Genomic DNA, 13,535 nt, shown 5'->3' with positions numbered 1-13,535 from the left:
CGATCGGCCGCGGTACGTACGGCTGACGTGACGTAATATGACCGGCTCAGCAGTTTACTCTACAGCAAAAGCATCGGTCCCACTCGGTCAGTCGCATATTAATACCTGAGACCGTGTAGCCAGAAGCGGGCAGCTGCCGGCTCGTTTGCAGCACGCGATACTCGCGCTCTCACCTGTAACGTATATCTTGAACCCCTCTTTCTCTTTCTGTCTCTTTTTTTCTTGTTTCTCTTTCCGTTTGCTCTCCCTCTTTATCTCTTCAACTTCGTCCGTCTTCGTTTATAAACAGGGCCCATACGTCCCTCTCACCCTCTTCGTGTCTGTATCTATCTCCGAGAGGAGCACTCGAAATTATTATTCCCGCTTGCGAGTCGGCTAAAGACCTTCGTATATATCGGTCGGTTAATGTGTGTCGGTTGGGTGTGCCGATATTCGAACACAACAGGCTGATCCCCGATCTCTCATCGGGAATGTATACACCGGCTCGACGCGGGCACACGCGTCTCCGTAAATATCCCGATGAAAAATGAACGATCTTTAATGACATGCACTTATGGCTGGTTATGTCGCGCATTAATCAGGTGTATCCGCATATCGTTTCCGGGGCACGTATTCTTAGAAATCGTTATTTTATCGGTTAGGGCACGCGAGCAATCTCAAACGAAAGGTATTACTTACTTTCAATAAAGCTGAGGGATTCAATGTGTCAAGTACAATTATATACGTAAAGATTGTTACATTGTAGACATATGGAAGTAAAAAAATAAAAATTTTTGTAAGATGATATTTTTGCAATAAAATGATTTGCAAATTTAAGATTTTCATTAACATCTAATTATGAATATTTTTATAAAAATTAGCATCAAAAATTGTTGAACTGCTTGTCAATTTAATAAGCGATATCATTACACTGGTTCTACTCATGATCTTTATAAAAATATTCATAATTAGATGTTAATGAAAATCTTAAATTTGCAAATCATTTTATTATGCAAAAATTTCATCTTATAAAAATGAAAATGTAAATTTGTCCAATAAAATTTTAACGGATAGGAAATTTAATGGATGTGATGGTTCATTTTCTGTTAACATTTGATTGGAAATTGCATTTTATCGGATCAAGGCGCTTATCGTTTCATCGGATGGTCCTAAATACGATCAAAATCTATCGGAAAAAGCTCTGGAACGATTATTTCCGATCCACACCGCTGGAAATTTTTCTCAGTGTGATTACGTTTCAAGACCGAAAAAGATTTCAGCGTGCAATTTGCAGATTCCAGATACATATATAAATTCACACAGAAATATTTAAGCTAAGATCAGTTTCGAATACAGAAATTTTCTTATTTAGTTAGAAATGATATTTTGCCATCAGTTTTTATAACAATTGAGCTATTCTATTTTTCTCATCAATGAAATTGATGCTTCTTAAAGTTTCTACGTTTTCCGGATGAAATTTTCGCATCATCAAGAAACTCAGGTATAACATGGTATCAGAAATGTTCACGGCCTCATAATTTCCTTCGAGAGATCGCATCGCTTTTAGAGACGCATATAATTATCCCCTCCGCTATTACCGTGCGATCCACGGTATGAGTCTCGATATTCGCACGTCGTCGTGATTTCGATCACGCACGAGGCGCGCCTCGTCGGTGACGGATGATCATCGCAGAGGTACTCTCTGGGAACATTTCAGGATATCTCATTGACAAACAATATCCGCGCGTTGCGAAATCGTGAATGTCGGTCCGTTCTCGTTGACAATCGAGGCACGATCGCGCTTAAACGATTGATAAAAGCGTCTGTGGCTATCCATCATGCCGCTCTTCGACTGCTCGCCGATCGGAACACAACTACAGGTCTATCTAAACGTGACAATTTTTAACTGTTATCCTATGAGAGCGGATTGCCTCCGCCATTTTCGTATATATATATATTTGTACATATAGTTTTATAGTTGGATAAAAAAACCTTTCGGATGTTCCATATCTAAATTTGTTAGAAGTACCATTTCAGTCATATGTTAATGCGTACTCTTGTAGCTGTTTATAATGAGTGAGTAATTTCCACACAGAAAGAACGGGTTTGTTATCTAAAAATTCAGCTAGGTACAAATCTGAAAATAACTTCGTTCGGACTATTAAAATAATTAAGTAGGACGCTTAAACTATAAGTAGCTAAAAAGTTAAAACTTTTTGTAGCATGTCATTTAAACGTTCCACATAATTATTTTTATGATCCAACAAAATTACTTTCCGATCTGTATCTAGCAAATTTAAAAAGTACTTTAACAAAATTGTTCTTTCCATGCGTTTCTCGCAAAAGAAAAGTAAAAAGTATCGTTTTATGTCATTTTATAAACATTGTGTTTGATATTACGATAATAAGTTGAAGACTTAATAAGTTTTTAGGTGTAGAGCATATTTATATTTACTTCCGTTTAACGTTAAGAGAATTCTTCCAGTATTAAATTCCAGCTTAACATTAAATAACTACTTTAACGGAAAAAGTTTCTCCTTTGCCGCGCTTCTTTTCGATTATAATTATTCATACCCGCGATATCGAACGCATATATATTCGGAGCGAGTGTGTAACGTCCGAACATCGGCAAAATAAATCATCATAAACGCATGTTAACAGTCCACCTTGGATATTTGTTAACAGATTATAGTAGGCGTACACTTCTCATTCGCCACGTTACATATATAGTTTGTAACGCGCGTAAAGATACGAAACTCGACCACGCCGCAGCGATTTTTTTCACGACCGCATAACGCTCTTGCGTTTACGCGCCAGTGTGTATCATTTACGAGCGCAATCCGCGATCACAACATCGCAATAAATTGTTACATTTATCGTAGAAGAGACCGAAAGAAAGAGATTCATTAGATAAATTTTTCTCTCTTCTTTTTCTCCAACCGACCATTGCCGGCTGCGTGACGACAGCCGCAGTCGATCACTCTTTAAAGAACTCACGTGTAATTGGATCTCGATGCAAATTACACAGAGTGTAACCAGACGAAAGAACATTATCTTAAGATTGAAGGGGAAATTTAATTCTCATCTACTAAAAAATTCCGATAAACGATACATGCTTTCGGAAGTTATTCTTTAAGCTTTCTTGAAGATATTTATAAACCACAGTGGATGTGTCGATGGATTAGGACGGTTCATTAAATTTCTTCATGAATCGTTTCCGGTTACCATAATCGCTGTTAAGAGTTGAGAAATCGACGCGATGCTTGTTAAGCAATCGTTGGTTTTACCGTTGACATTGCGATTTCCTTGCTCTCACCGGTCATTTTAACGCATTCTAAGGTAATGGTCGTTCCTTGTAAAGAAGTTAATTGGTTCCTGTGACAAGCCACTATGCATACGTAAGACGCTGGCGACGTTCCTGCTTAAACGTTTCTACCGTTCAAATTAACGTTTCCTACGTATAACCGACTAGAATATAATGAGGCGGGGCCATTCTTAATTAGACCGTAATCGAGTATGCTAATTTTCCAAGTAACGTATAAATAAATCGTAACGTAATTCATCCGGTGTATGTTCATCCCATGTAAATTGCGGTAAAATAATTAATTTTATGGCTTTCCGCGTGCAGTTAAAAATATTTTTACATTCATCATTCTAAAATTTAAAAAATTCATTTTCTCGTATCTTTATTAAGTATTATTAAATATTACAAAATGTTACAAGATTAGATAAGATATTTTAGGAAGGGGAACCGTATCCTCTTTTTTGTTTCGGCGAAATTCCCGAATCGAAATTTTTTTCCTACTTTGAACCTTAGTTTTAGGACGTATGCAGATTCTAAAGCTTTATAATAAGTTCTAATCTAATGAATTGAGCTCCTACCTACGTTGAGCCTGTAAATGGCAGTTATTGCAAAATTTCCTATTTTTAAGTTCAAAAGAAGTTTTAGTCCTACTTTGAATCTCTTTCAATCTCAATTAAACCTTATAAACTTGTTACAATCAAATAAGGCCTCTTTTAATATTACTTAATTTATAGCTTCTATTTAGAAAACTTCTTTTGAACTTAAAAATAGGAAATTTTGCAATAACTGCCATTTACAGGCTCAACGTAGGTAGGAGCTCAATTCATTAGATTAGAACTTATTATAAAGCTTTAGAATCTGCATACGTCCTAAAACTAAGGTTCAAAGTAGGAGCAAAATTTCGACCCGGGTTTGAGAGTGAAATTTAACTTGTGTCAAAAAAAAAATCCAGATTGCAGACAGAAGGTTAATACAGGTTAATACATAGAATTTCAGATAATTTCGATCGCAGTCCGAACTTGGACTTTACAGTTTTCCGTTAGTCTCACAACTTTTGTTATACCACAATATTTTTCCGCGAGGTTTACGATAAAATAATTTTCAGACATCGCGCGGAAAAGATGCAAACCGAGAAATAGTTTATTGAAATGATTTCTCACGCATGAATCCTGCAGTGATTTACGTCATGAAACCATCAAACTTCCTCCGTCTGCGTTGCAGATTTCTACGTCCATCCTCGTCAGAATAAACGAAGGCATTAAGAAATAATCATCATCGTCATCGACCATCGCCCACACTCCAGCATAGTTACATACGTCGAGTAGAGCTAAGCCGATTCGAGGCCGAGCCGCGAGCATACGATGCACACCAATAGGCTCGCCTCCCTCTCGGCGGCCGGTCGGCTGAGTCGGCTAGGTGGTACTTCTCCGGTAATTTTAGCCGGATCTGCATATTTTAGCACGAACACTTCCGTCGATCATTATCCCCATTCGCCGCGACTCGCCCGACCCGGCGCGTCCGATGCAACGCCGCCGCCACGACTTTGTTGCATACAGTCGCAGAATAGTGAAACTGTGCATAACACACACATGCCATGCTAGGCTCCCGGAATCTCGTGCAATCTGCTTTATGGAAAATCGTTGCACTCTGACCTGCAGTGCCGCGAGAAGAGCGACCGAAGTACGGAGGCGGACTTCAAGAATGTATTACATTTCGCGCCACAAAGTGATTCTAAATGACGTAATAACCCGAAGCATTTTCCGCGAAAAAGAGACAGAGGTAGAGAGATTTTTAAAAGTCATTAATATATCATCCTACAATCGTCCCATGCATTTTTATCGACGTCTATTTCAATTTTTGAGATTATATAGATGCAAAGTGACATTTTTTGTATCTATACATAATTCGCAAGATTGAAAAAAAATTAATTTTAATTATGGGAATCATAATTAACGCTTGACAATCGATAAAGATAAATTATCTTCAACGGATAGTCCATTACTTAACAATAATCACTTGAGTATACGTTATCAGGAAGCACGGAGAAATCCCATCAGCAAATTGCTTGCCGATCGTAATTTCGCGATATTATACCTCCAACGTTTTCTCCTTTTGCATCCGCTACATCTCCTTGAATTATTACGTTTTAAATCAATTATTGCGCCGCGCGCACATGGCGGTCAGCCGAGGTATAATCTTTCCTGGCAGCGGCGTCGGGAGATATTGTTACGACTACCGTTTTCGTACGAGAAGTCTTGATCGCTCTCTAATTCTAATCGTTGTAACGCGCAATAAAGCGCAATTACAGAATGCGCGTGTTCGCGCGCGTGTATACGCGTCCGTGTTCCTCACCGGGTACGCGTAGTTCACTGGCGCGTCGTGCCTCGAATACTTCGCACATCCGTGTGCGCGGATAACACATAAACGAGCTAGAGATGCTAAAGAAAGGAGGAGCGAAGACGAAAGGCGGCCGCAAATGAATTTTAATGAGCACTGTGTGATTTGAGTTCTTTTTTCCTCCTCTCTTTCTCTCCCTGTTTCTCTCGTCTTTCGTTCTCTTTCTCAACATTATTTCTGTTGTAAATCTGTAATTTATCTGCGCGGAAAGGATGGTTTTGCTAAAGTATCTAAAAAGGTTACAGAAAATAATTTTGTTGGACATAAAAATAATAATGTAGAACGCTCGAACTAGTTGCTAGAATGTCAAACTTTTGCAGCATTGCTTATGATGCTTGAGATTCTTACGTAATTATTTTGATGGTCCAACAAAATTCTTTTCACATCTATATTTAGATTTTTAGGTACTTTTTTAGGCAAAATCGTTTTTTCCATGTAATCTTGCGCTGTGTTCCAGAATGCCAAATAAATAGCGATTCAATCAATCTTACTCTTTTCTCTATTTCTTTTCGCTATAAAGGAACCGCAAACTCTGTTGAACATCACGATTTTCCTTCCGAGAAGCAGACTACGATCGTGCGTTCGTCGGTCTTGTCCCCCTGCATTATGGATGCATTATAATTACCTATTCATTTTCCATGGGCACGTAACATCGTGGCAAGCTGCTATACCTCTGGTGCTTTGCACCTGATTGCGGACGCTGGAGGAAGAGTGCAGTCTGTAGCGAGGCAAGGGGAAGGAGCGTAAACTATCATGCAACATACGCACCACGAGGGCGGCTGCGTGTTGTCGGAGCTGTTGATACGCCATAGGCGTAGGTTACTCGAGAAGCGTCTCCTTTGGAGTTTCCTCCTGCACGAGCTTCGCGTGAACTCATGCGATGTTCAAGGAAAGGTTCATATTAACCTTAGGACTTGCATCTTTCCTGATGTAACCATTCAAAGTGCAGACTATTAAATGCAGACATTCTGGCGGAGATCAAATACTTCCTGTTACCTCCAGCTTCTGCTGTCTTGTTTCTACTCTGCTTTACGCTAGGAATAAGAATATAATAATCAGTATCTTAACTCTCCAGCAATATGAATTTTAACTCTTCTGTCAGCAATAGGGGATCTTTGAGAAACAGAACAAATTTTTTATTGTTCCGGATTAAAATCGAAAAAATTCTGATTTATACTTATTAAAGTTTTAACAATTGATGAGTTTTTACCGCCATAGAAGTCGGATTGTATTTTACATATTTTTTACATATTTAAATTTATTTAAAATCAAATTTTCGATGAATCCTTTAAAGACTGGTCCCAATTGTCGATGGTGAATTAATATTATATGTTAATGTGAGAAATAAAGATAAATTTTGATGATACCTTTTATTTTAATAGGATTGTTTTTGTTCAGCTGAACTTTTTGTACCATTCATTTTTTCTCTTTTTTTTTCTCCAACGTAGAGAGAAACAGAGGAAAGATGAACCGTGCAAAAAGCTCGGTTAACAAAAACATACCTATTATTGTATTCTGTCATGTTACTTGTTCGACTGCTTTGTCTATGAAGCGTATCATAAAATCTGTCATGCTGCTGATGTTGCAAGGAATCCAGAATGTATAATCTCGATGCTTGTAACAGGCGTGTGATATGTTTCTGTATTCATAAACAATGGATAATGGCTGTATAATGGCATCACAATTGTGATATCATGATAGCGACTAAATGCGTGCTTTGTAGTATTTTCGTGCAATATCGCCAGCCGTCCTTTCTCGACAGTTTTCCCTTTTTCTCTTCCCACGCACGCCATAATCGTGCTGCTATTGACGCTCTCCTGCGACTATTCGACGCATCGGCCGGCGCGACGTGCACGTTGCAACGCTCGAAAACGCGGCCAGAGACAATAAACAGCGCGGTTGCACAGGGAACAAGAATGGAGGGACGATGCACACGCGCATACATCCTCGCCAAGGGCCGCGCTTTTAACGAAAACCGCTCGACAATTAGGCTCGACGAAGCCTAACAATGTCTCCACGGTACTCTGCGTCCAACCAAATTCAGTCGACCGCTATATGCCGCGTTGCACTATCCCGCAATAATACGGAAGCTTTTTCCGAACTCTCTTCGATAGAATATTACACCTATATTATACTAGAGTGCTCAGTTATCGAAATTTTCACAAACGTTATGATTGCAAGATATTATAAAATTATTTATTATCAATAATTTTTATTGCTTAAACTACATAACGAATGATTTTAAATTAAATTTATTGAAATAATGTAGCAAATTATTAAAATGACAAAAATATATTCTTTATCATTTCAGTAATTTGTTTTATATTTCGATATATTCAATTTAAAAATCATTCGTTATACGAATAGCTCCTATAATCGCTGTTAAGTGTCTTATGCCCCAATTTCTTCACTTCCAGATAAATTGCGGATAACTTTGTCTAGGAGATATTTCCATTGGTATTCTGAAAGATACCTCTTGGATAAAGTTATCTACACGGAGAGAATTTTTTCTTAGAATTTATCTTGAAAATATGATAGTCGTGGGACAACATTGTATTTCGAAGAACTTTAATGTAAATCTCTCTCATTCATTAATAAAACTACAATAAAGTATAAAATAAGTTTGATAAATTTTACCGAAGTGCATGATAAAAATCTTTAAAATATTATATTGTACCACAACTACCATATTTTCAGGGTAGATTTTAAAAGAAAATTCTCTCCGTAGAGGTGAAGAAATTGAGCATTAGACCCGATTGCACCAACGTTACTTTGATGATTTTAAGTGAGGCTTAAAACTCTCTCTGTCTCTGCCTCTTTTTAACTTTAAAACGAAACAGAGAGTTTTAAGTTTCGCTTAAAGTCAAAGCAACGTTGGCAAAGCGTGTGCAACCGAACCTTACACATGCGATTCTTTCAATGATTTTTTAAAAATAAAATAGCAACTAGCATAGGCGTTTTCGTTAGATTTCTCTGCGTTATGTGTTGGGGGTGGACGCATCCCTCTCTCATGTGCGGAATAAAATGGAAATGTCTGGCAGCGGGCGGTATAGGGGAAACCCCGCGGATTCGACAGTTTTCGAGGCGGGAGTACGAGAACGAAAGCGAACAAGGGAGTCATCCGGATTTGCCCCTTTGTACTACCGCCCGCGCTGAAAGCAATGTTTCCTACTCTTATGCCAAAAAAGCCTCGATTTATTTCTCCAACCGATCACGCATTGGAACGATATATATCGGCACGATAAAATCCATCAATGACTGATGAAATTTTCCCTTTTTTCGGCTACACGACTTGGTACAAACATGCAGGTATGAAAATATTATGCGAAAACTAATACGTATCCATATTAACTGTATTTTTTTAAATTATAATAAAAATAGTTTTTGTGACTCTAAGAATAAATCAAAATGAAATAAAATGCTTATATATGTATCTGCGGTTGTTGGAACGTAAATAATATATTTATAAGACGATAAGATATATATAATTTGCAAACAATTGGTATGTGCTTAGCAATGAAGTTAACTGCAAACGTTTCGACTCTAGACTGGATTTGAGTTCTCCTCAATGTGGAAGTCAAGTACAAACTAATTTCGTAGTTTGTACTTGATTTCCATACTGGCATTGGTAAGTACGTTCCGATTGTTTGTGAATTATATTTTATATTATTTTATTACCTGCAAAAGAGAGACTCAAACGAATATCTACTTTGTTAAAAATATGCCATGTTGTTATCAAATACCGCAGTAGTTACATATTTATGTACAGAGTAGAACATTATACTCTTTAAATTTGGAGTAAAATCTCACTTTAAAAGAGTTAAAATACTGCCACTATTGAAAAAGAGTGAAAAATGTGCACCTTCATTCATTCCAAAGGAAAGTATTCTCATTCTAAAAGTGTGAAATCTCACTCTAAGAAAAGAGTGAAAATCTGCTACTATTCAACGTTCTGCTCTTATTCAAGAGTGCAAATTTTTCACTTTTTTTTAGTAGTGGCGGTATTTTAACTCTTTTGAAGTGAGATTTCACTCGAAGAAGTTTAGAGAGTAGTACACAAAAGCTGAATTTTTTAATTAGTTGGATTTGTCGTAGATTGTCGTCTTTTCTGTAATAGATCGATTAGGAATTTTAAGACTGCTTCAAGATATTTCTTAAGACTTCGCCGAGGGCTGTAGAATCTGTCCGCGCGAACAAAAGAAGAGGCTCGACGAGCGAGTGAGAGGGAAATGGAGGAGCGCCGCAGTTTATTTCGGTCGGGTTAATTAGTGTTGCCTCGCGAGGTTTACGGTTGACATTTCGTTGGTCGTTCGTTCGTCGTTCTACGTGGGGAGAACGGGAACGAAGAAGGTGAGGAGAAGGACGGACAAGGGGTCTGGGGAAGGGATCGGCCTTTTTTACGGCAACATTCTGGTCGGCCATACCGTGTGCCGAAGAGGAAGACGAAGTTGGCGCAGAAGTAGTATAGAAGAAGAAAACAGCCGGAGGAACAAGGACGTTCCGACCAATAAAACTGCGGTGCCCCTCGAAGGTACCCCGAAGGCGCCGGGGCAGTCTGGACCTCCCCTTATTAGCTTCCTTCTTCCTACCTTAGCGTGCTCGCCTCAGAAAGCTACGTAACAATCTTTTGTTTTATTCCACGGTGTAAATCGCGTCATTCTATGGCATTCGAATTAGACCTGCGCTTTTATGATTCCGCCGCGGTAGAGAACTAATAATTTGCTTTTGGAGAGCAGGAGAACCTATAGCGAGAAAATCTCGTAAAGTAGTCATAAAAGCTAACCAAGGTATTACAACAGTATAATGAAATAAGCTCGATGAATGGATTTGAAAAAGAAGCGTGAATTAAAAAAAAAACGTTAAGCATAAAATACAAATAAAACAATAAGTTTTCTCATTTTTTTTTTTCATACAGAGGATTTGTTTTGGAAGATTAGTAAAACTAAAAAAACTTGAGAAAAATATGGAGCTTGCCTAACTAGGCCGATGTTGAGATAAAGGAGAGACCTTTCTCAGGAGCAAGAGCGAGGAAGTAGGAAGAAAAGTGGACGGGGTAGTTTGGTGCCTTATTAAGCATCCTTATCGCCGGAGACGGGTAGAGTGGACATGGCCGTTTAACTTTTACTCGACCTGCGAACAAGTAATGGGACACACTGACCGGTGAGATAGGACCCGACAGTTCCTTCTCTCTTCTCGTAGAAACCTTCGCCTTATCAGACTCGAAAAACTTGACGACTGTAAACACCGAACGACCCTGCACAGTTTGATCGCAGATATTCCAACCAAGATTTACAACTGTCGTTGTCCAGTTAGGGCCGTGATTTGTGGACACAAAAATCCGATTTCTTTTGCGAGCACATCGATGTCGAATCCATCAAGGTCTTTTTCTCGTTTTTTAATATTAGTACAAACATTGAAAATAACGTAGCAATGACAGTGCGATTGTAATCCGTAAAATAATTGCACGATGTAAAATTTTGCAGCTTTTCGTCCCGGTGATATTATTACTTTTGTCCGTGAACCGCGCTTGACAGTACAACGGGGCGAGTGTAACAATAAAAACTGACGAACCGCGAGTACTGTTTTACCCCCGTAATCATAAATGTTACGTCCAACGGCGAAACACAAATGGACATTCAACAATCCGAGTGATATTTTCACATCGCGCGCCAGCTGCCGCGCCACATTTCATTTTGTCACCACCGCATCCTTCTCGTTTAATTATTCGACGTCCGTCACGGCGAACGGCAACACCGTAGACATCGTTACCCGCTACACAAAATTCGAAACTTTTTATTCCCTAATAAAATATCTTGTTGTAGAAGATGAAATAAAATCTCGATGAATTTATAAAACGGATCTATATATTTTCAACTCTAATATGAGAGAAAGACCGCTTCTGCAACATTGATTAATTTGAATCACAGCTCATTTCTCATACATTCGAGTCATCTAATTATATCACGTTTGTACAACAAATTTTCATGCACATAAATTCATAACATCGTCACACTGATATCATTGCTCCATTCACGAATATTTGTCTAGTGAATATAATATCTGGTATTTACATGGGAATTCAGCATGTCAGCATGAAACGAAAGGACAGAACCGCATTCGGTGCTGAATGTGCGGTGAAAATGTGGGATGTTTTGTAAGTCTCTTGTTTGCGAACGATGATTCCCAGAGAACGAGAGGGATTAAGCGAATTATTGTGTGGTTTCGACATCACACGTGACTCTGAAGGAAATTGTGGCACCAGTTATACGTTTTCACGATATAATAATCCTAGTGGTTTTAGGACATGGTTCTCTCAAACGTTTACATTATAGCATTGACCATCAGTTCGTTATAAGGGCGCGATCGGCAGGTCACCCAGATTTACGCAGAACAATAAATCATCCAAGGGTTCCAATGACCATTTTCTCGAGGAACCTGTACTCGAGGTACAGGTATAAAATTCTCAAAAGGATGTTTATCTCCCGAAGACCTCGTCAACCGGTCGGCTAATCCTATTAGCAGCAGTGGATCTTGTTGCATCGCAACTACTATTTTCTCGTTGTCCCCCGGCGGCACGTCGACATTCATCCGTTCATCTTTGTTTTCCAGATATTCGTACTTCCTAAGAAGTAAGCTTAGTTCTGTTTTGTTTGTCATAAGCAATCCTCTATTGATACTTCAAGTTTTTTGTTATCGATTATGTTATGCTATTGTGTATACATGGTATGTGTTCAAAATAAAATTCATAATAACAATAATTCTTATATCGAAAAATTATTTTTATAAGGAATAAATAAATTATAAAAATAATTATTGATCAAGTACTTTTGATTTAATAATATTCGTTAACAATTTAACAATTCAAAAAGTTTTATAGAATTTTTTGGATACTGATTCTCGGATCTTACTTTTTGCTAAAAAAAATTCTAAGTAAACAGAAATCCCTCATTTTAATTTAATAAATAAATATTTTGTCCGCAATTAATGGTTTCGACTCATTGGTATGATTTAATAATCTATTTCATTATATTCCAAATAGCACAGTACGGAGTAAATCCCACGGCTAATCTGCTCGGTGTTCTTATGAAATTTTTGACGATACGACAATAGACCAGAACATAATATCTTTAGCTTACGCATTGGCGCTAAAAGAATTAGATATACAAGCTGGCTAGTGTTTATAATCAGTTCTTATATTATTATTCTTATATATTTAAAACCATCGCAAATACAATCTTAAGATATCAGATAAATTAATTGTAGAATTGTATTCAGCGTTAAGATATTATTTAAAACAATCTTGTAATAAGAACGAGCTATGAATATTGGCCTTATTTTATGTCTAAATTCTAAGCAGAATCGTAAGGCTCGTAACATATTCCTATAAGATTTGTAAGAATTTTTTTAAGTGCTTATACCTTTATACAATATTTTTACAGACAGCTTCTTACTAGCCATAAAATTTACAAGAAATCGTAGATATTTACGAATAATCGTACGTCTTACGATTCTGCTTACATAGAATTGACCCATTACTTTACAATTTCATATTTTTATACTATTGAATAAAATATCCTTCCGTGCTTTATCTATTAACATTCTATTAATATCACAAAAATTTGAATTTTTTATTTTTTATACAAGAATTTGCAAATTTTTTATTGATAAAACATATTAGATATTATAATATAAAACCAATTTCTGAAAAGTATGTTGTTAAATATTAAAATTTATATTATTAAATATTAAAACATTTTGATATAAAAAAATTTATTACACTCTCTAATATATATAATTATAAATTATTTTATTCAACAAAACTTCTGAAAAAAATGGCTTATTTTAAGTACCAGAT

This window comes from Mycetomoellerius zeteki, unplaced genomic scaffold (genome assembly GCF_001594055.1).
Source record: "Mycetomoellerius zeteki isolate Tzet28-1 unplaced genomic scaffold, Tzet1.0 scaffold168, whole genome shotgun sequence".
Lineage (NCBI taxonomy): Eukaryota > Metazoa > Arthropoda > Insecta > Hymenoptera > Formicidae > Mycetomoellerius > Mycetomoellerius zeteki.
The sequence above is the reverse complement of the archived record's forward strand: the minus strand, read 5'-3'. Positions refer to the sequence as shown.